The following is a 7,089-nucleotide window of genomic DNA, read 5'->3' on the forward strand; positions in this document are numbered from 1 at the left end:
CGCACGAACCGCGAGATCGTGACCTGAGCCGAAGTCGGATGCTTAACCGACTGAGCCACCCGGCCACCCCTACAGTCTTTGTTTTAAAGTCTGTTTTGTTTGCTGTAAGTACTGCTAGCCTGACTTCTTTTTCTCCTTTCCATTTCCATGGTAAGTGTTTTTCCACCCTTTGCTTTCAGTCTGTCTGTGTCTTCCATATTGCAATGGTTTTGAACTTAACGTTGGCTTCACTGTTGGTTTGTTACCCTAAAATTCTATTGCCGAATCAGGGAAATACGAAATATAAACTGGGTGTTTGGTGGATCTAAGGAAAATTGTTAACGTTTTTAGATATGGTCATAGTAGTCGGCTTATTTCAAAGAGTTCTTACCCGTTCGTAAGACATACTGAGGTATTTACAGCCGGACAATATGGTGTATGGGGTTCGCTTAAAATAATCCCGTCTGAGCTGTAAGTGGGGAGGGCACGAGAGCACCGGTGAAAGAAGATTGGCCGTGAGTCGACAATTATATTAATAACTACATCAATTTTTGTTAATACGAGCTGCGCAATAGGGGTTCATTACACTATTCTTTCTACTTTTGTGTATGTTTGAAATTTTCTAAAATCGGTTCATTTATTTTGTCTACATGTGAAATATACCTCATTAGATTTTGTTTTCTACAAATACAAGGTCATCAATAAGTTGAGTTAAAATCTGGAAAAGTCGGGTTGCCTGGGCGGCTCAGTCAGTTGAGCGTCTGACTTTTGATTTCGGCTCAGGTCGTGATCTCATGGTTTGTGGGATCGAGTCCCACATCAGGCTCTGTGCTCAGCTCTCTTCCCCTCTCCCTCTCTCTCTGCCCTTTCCTCCCTCTCTCTTAAGATAAATAGACTTAAAACAATCTCGAAAAGTATGTATAACATACTTTTCACTTACGACGTGGATTATGGCTTCATAAAACCAAGAAGACTTAAAAACTTCAAGGACTCTGTGTTCTGAAACAGTCTTGTGTAAGCATCTTTGTAAAAAGACATTCTTACTAAAATCAATTTTTATTTTTCAGTATCTGAAGTGGCATGCATTTCAGGCAAGTTTCTCATCAAAATTTATTAGATATTCTAATTATGCATCAGAGGCTGGTTTGTCATTTCAATCAAAACGACTTTCAGATGATTAAAGTGTTTTATGGAAGAAAAAAAAAAAGCCATGATGAAAATTGCCCCAGTTGTATTTCAAGAATTTATAAAAAGACACATTGATGTACTGAATTGAGGCTGAGTAGAACCGAGCTTGCGAAAAGGAAACACATTTGATGACCAAATTTTAAACATCAGCCGGGATGTTCTGGATCAGTCAGAGTATGAATTAGCACTTGTGACTCAAACAATTAGAGCCTAATGCTTTCCGAGAGTTAAAAGGTTTCTTTTTTTATATTTATTTTCTATAGACCTATTAATGGGAAGGGTTGGGTTTTTTTTCCAACCTCTCGAAAATGTCAACTTCTTGAAAAAAATAAATGTCGTTTTGTAAGAAGTGACAAACTAGTTTTGACAATAGATAATTTGCCCACTTGTATCCCACAGTGCAACTGATAAAATGTTGCACAATTGTGATTGGTCTCGGTAACCGTAGGAAACAAAAACGTTAACATCACAGAACTTAAAATGATTTTATCGTTCATCTTAATTGTGCTGCCATAATATTGTTTTTTTTTTAAATTTCTTTCAACGTTTATTTTTGAGAGAGAGAGAGAGAGAGAGAGAGAGAGCGCGAGCATGAATGGGGGAGGGGCAGAGAGAGAGGGAGACACAGAATCCGAAACAGGCTCCAGGCTCCGAGCTGTCAGCACAGAGCCTGATGTGGGGCTCGAACTCACGAACCGCGAGATCATGACCTGAGCCGAAGTTGGACGCTTAACCGTCTGAGCCACCCAGGCACCCCAGTGTTGTATTTATTTTAACCCATTAACTATTTCAAGATAGATCATAGTGATTCATGACTTTTCTGTCTATCGTGTTTAAAACTGTGCGCAGCGACTTTTTTTTTTAAATAGTTTGGAATCCAGATGGAACTCATTCGCCATCTTGATGCTAAATATTTTTGCAAATCTCCGCTCCTTTCTCCACCTCTACTGCAAGTGGCCAAAAGCCGTTTGGATGATAGTTGGCTTCTAATTCACTTCCCTGCCACCCACTTTCAACCGTTCACTCAGCTAGCTGCTGATGTGATTTATAAAGTCCACTGGTGTGTTTGCTAATACCTGACATCAGTGACACGGTGATGTTGGCCCTAATGGACGGTTCCGGGGGCAAGCTTTGGACACAGTCTCAGCTGCCTAGCAACACGACCACCTATTTGGACTTAACTGTATTTGTTGGGAGGGAACCTTCTGAGGGCTGGGCATAGGAAATGAAGATACACTGAAAGGGAGTGTGTGTGTGTGTGTGTGTGTGTGTGTGTGTACATAAGGTGTGTGGTGAAGAAGTGTGAACCAGGGGCCTTCAGTCAGTCCCTCGGAACTGCACATGCCTGCCCCGTCCTCCCGTCTCCTCTGGCAGAATCCTCTTTGGGAACCCCTGTGGGGTGCACCTTCTCCCCGAGCACAAGATCAGGCGAGTTCTCTTTGAGGCCGGTCCCTGGAGACAGCTGGCACCTCAGCCCTGAAACAAATCAAACGCTTCCTTGCTTCCTTCCCCAGTGAACCCCCGGGGTTCAGATGTCCTTGCCAAGCCTCGCCTCCTGGCCTCAGAGTGGCAGCTGGGGAGAGAGAGAGGGAGAGGCAGGGATGTGTGCTCCAACCTCTATCCCCCTGAATTCCACGGAGTAGACAAGGAAGGGAGGGGGAAATGCCAGAGAAGGGAATACCTCCGGATGCCTAGAACGTTCCAGAGGGTGGATCGCAAAGCCACGGTCTCAGTTCTGCTGTGTGGACTGGGACAAGTGCCTTAAGTTCTTCATTGCTTTATGCCTTGGTGTCTTCATTTGTAACAGGGGAACGATGACAGTACCGACTTCGTAAAGCTGGCTGTGCCTGCTAACTGTGCCTGCAGCAGTATGAGGACCGGAGGAAGCCCCGTGCGGAAGTGGGCTGTTCCCACCCTGCGCAGACTGTTGGGGACAGACGCAGGGCCATGAGAAAGACCGAGTCCCTCTCGGGGAAGCCCTGCGTCTGCGCATACCGCCAGGCACCGGACGGCGTAAGAGCAACGCTGTACGTGCGAACCCCGTGTCAGCGGGCATGTCGCTGGTGGCGATGGCTGCCCCAGGTCCTGCCATCCTGGGATGCACACTCCCCACCCCAACGAGAGGGCACGTCTGTCTCCCCGCGCCTTGACTCTGGCCTGGCCTTGTGATTTTCTTTGGCTAATAGAATGTGGCCAAAATGACATCTGCCTTCTGATAATGGGCCTCCAGTGGCCTTGCGGCTTCTGTTCATGTGCTCTTGAGTCCCCTGCAATCACGTCCAGGAGCTGGCCGTAGCCTCCTTGAGGAAGAGGACGGAGACGCCCAGCCGGGAGCCAGCATGACCTATCAGACAGGGCAGAGAGGCCATCGTGGACCGGAGCCCCAGTCCAGCCCCCGGATGTCCGCAGCTGCGTGGGTCACCGCGGGCCAGAGCAGAAGGAAGCTGGTCCCCAGCCCCAGTGGCTGGTCCATAAAATCATGAGCAAATATGTGGCCATCTTTTAAGCCTTCGGATTTTGGAAGACCTGGAAGGCAGCTTCACAGGCAGGTGTGATAAGGCTCGGCCTTTGGGATGGCGCCACCGAGGGCCCCGGGAGCTGTGTGCTTCTTGCCTGGGCTTCAGGAGAGGGCTGGTAGTGTGCTGGCGTTTCTCCCCTTGCCCCCAAATGTGGAAACTGTCATTCTTGCCTCACTTCTCACACCCTAGATGGCCGGCCTGGTCGCTGAGAAAAGACAGAGCTCCACACAAGCCGAAGAGAGCGGCTAATTTGGAAGAAGGATTGCAGAACCAGAGAGGGAGGAAGGTCAAGCTCAACAGCCGCTACCACCCACAGCAGGAGAGCGAGGGAGGGGCCGGTGGGAGGGCTAACTCAATGGTAACACGGTAACATGAGGCTTTCCATGGAGATTCTATTAGAACATTAAAAATAAATAAGTAAATAAAGTCTTGGGATTCAAACCAAGCAAAACAAAACACAAACCCCATGATTTATAAATTTTTTTTTTAAAATTTTTTTTTTTTTTCAACGTTTTTTATTTATTTTTGGGACAGAGAGAGACAGAGCATGAACGGGGGAGGGGCAGAGAGAGAGGGAGACACAGAATCGGAAACAGGCTCCAGGCTCCGAGCCATCAGCCCAGAGCCTGACGCGGGGCTCGAACTCACAGACCGTGAGATCGTGACCTGGCTGAAGTCGGACGCTTAACCGACTGCGCCACCCAGGCGCCCCAATATAAATTTAAAAATTCACTAGAGTCTGAAAAAAGATGCTAGTCTTTGCTGAAATGCAAATAATTAGTACACAGGGCAGAATCCTCCGCCCCCGTTTTTAAGATGTGATTTATATGGGGGCGCCTGGGTGGCTCAGTCCATTAAGCATCTGACTTTGGCTCGGGTCGTGATCTCTCGGCTGGTGAGTTCCAGCCCCACTGTGGGCTCTGTGCTCAGAGCCTGGAGCCTGCTTCGGATCCTGTCTCCCGCTCTCTGCCCCTCCCGCACTTGTGCTGTCTCTCTCTCTCTCTCTCTCTCTCTCTCTCTCTCTCTCTCTCGTGGACAGAGGTGGAGGACAGATCTGGGGGAGATAACACCGGAGAAGACAGCGAAAGGTACGTTAGCCGGTGAATGATAAAGGGTTTCCGGATCTGATAGAAAGGGAGCTGGGCTGGGCTTGCAGATTAGAAGGGCTCTCAGACACCCAAGTGGGATTGCCTCTGCGGTCATAGGCATGGAAACCTCCCCGCTGGCGACACTCCAGAATTCCAGGGACAAAGACGTTCCCGACGACGACGACGACGACGAGAACAGGTTATGCCCAAAGAAGAGAGAGCTAGCCTAACGTGGCTTCTCTAGTTGCCAGCCCCTGGAGGCTGGGAGACAGGAAGGCAGGAGAAAGAGGCTCCCGAGGGCTGTGGGGGTGTATTCGCGAGTCCACAAATGTGTGTGCATGCGTGAGTATGTGTCTGTGAAAGGGGTTGGCGCGAGGCCTGTGGTTTCCTGCCTTCCAGGTAGGAAGTTGCCCAGTGTGTCTGTCCAGGATGTGACGGCCCAGAGAATGCCATGTTTCCGTATCAACGGACTTGCCCACGAGTTTTGTGGACGAGTGTAAATCCTTAGGCGCGGTAAGGTGTACTTTTCTCCTTCTGGGAACACACGTGTTTGACTTTAACCTTTGCATACAGGTCAACAGGATATGTGAGACCGCTGTGGGGAGAAGCGCCAGGAGTCGACCGTCCTCTCCTAGGTAAACGTCAGACCCCCTCACTCCTACACGAACCTCCATCCTGCTTCTTAGTCTCTCCTGATCTCTGTAGCAAGGGGGTGGAACAGAGGTGGACAAAGCAGAAAACGGTGTGCAGCGTTAAGAGTTCCACCTTAGCCTTTTACGTCCCCTAAATGTGTTGACAGAGAAACACGAGCCCCAGGAAAGTGGGAGAGGAGGGACAATGTCGCCCGTGGGCAGGGGTGGCAGTAACACGGTACCTGATCAGTGACACGCACACTCTCTCTCTCTCTCTTTTCTTTTTTGAATTAGAGAGAGGGGAAGAGAGAGAGAGAGAGAGAGAGAGAATCCCAAGCAGGGGCTACACTCAGTGTGGAGCCCAACGCTGGGCTTGATCCCACGACCCTGGGATGGTGACCTAAGCCGAAATCCAGAGTCGGAAGCTCACTGGCCTGAGCCACCCGGGGGCCCCCTGATCAGTTGACTCTTGAAAGACGAGGGAAGGAGGGAAATTGGGACTCATGACGGATGGCGGGCGCCAACCTCGAAAGCACCAACCCTAGCTCTGCCCACTGATAAACCAACCGCTCCATTCCTGGCCCAGGCTTGGCGTTCCTCCCAGTTTACTCCTGGTGGGAAGAGGCCTTGGGGTTTGGAAGTGTGAACTTGTACTTGGGGTTCTTGGTCCAAACTGGAACAGGTCAAGGAAGAGGGTGGGAACCACTGAGTATGACAAGATCTCTCATGGAACTGTGTGTTCCCGTCAAAATTTTACTCCAAATTTGTGAGAGAGCTAGGCTTTCCAGAAAGCCACTTTTGGAGGGGAGCCTGGGTGGCTCAGTCGGTTAAGCGTCCGACTTCGGCTCAGGTCATGATTTCACCGTGAGTTTGAGCCCCGCATCGGGCTCTGTGCTGAAGGCTCAGAGCCTGGAGCCCGCTTTGGATTCTGTGTCTCCCTCTCTCTCTCTCTCTCTGCCCTTCCCCTACTTGTGCTCTGTCTCACTCTCAAAAGTAAATAAATAAACAAGAAAAAAATAAGAAAGAAAGCCAGTTTGGAATGTATTTCTGGCTGAGCGTCTTTATAGCGAGAAAGAATGCCTGGATAAAATTGTGGGACCAGTTATAACAAAGCAACCTCTGCTTAAAGGTGTTAGATTTATCCCCGGAATTAGAGTCAGTGCTGTGGGCTCAAGACTGTTACCTTTCCCAGATTCGTGTGCCTTCTTCCCCCTTCCTCGTGGGCTTGTATGTTCCTTGGACACACAAGTTTTACACACATGGCTGTAGCTGAGGAAGATGCTAAGGGGTAATGGTTTTTGCTCGCCTTCTTTCCCCTTCCTCCTTGCATGTAGGTTAATCTTTTATTTTTTTTAAAGAAAGATTTTTTTTACAAAAGTTTATTTATTTAAGCAATCTCTACACCCAGGGTTCAAACTCAACGACCCTGAGATCAAGAGCCGCATGCTCTACCGACTGAGCCCGCCAGGCGCCCCTGGACTCAAGCATTTTTATTTTATTTTATTTTATTTTATTTTAATTTTATTTTTTTTAATGTTTATTTTTGAGAGACAGAGAGAGACAGAGTGTGAGCGGGCAAGGGGTAGAGAGAGAGAGAGAGAGACACAGAATCCGAAGCGAGCTCCAGGCTCTGAGCCATTAGCACAGAGCCCGATGCAGGGCTCGAACTCATAAACCATGAGA

This window comes from Panthera onca, chromosome E1 (genome assembly GCF_046562875.1).
Source record: "Panthera onca isolate mPanOnc1 chromosome E1, mPanOnc1 haplotype 2, whole genome shotgun sequence".
In the NCBI taxonomy this organism is placed as follows: domain Eukaryota; kingdom Metazoa; phylum Chordata; class Mammalia; order Carnivora; family Felidae; genus Panthera; species Panthera onca.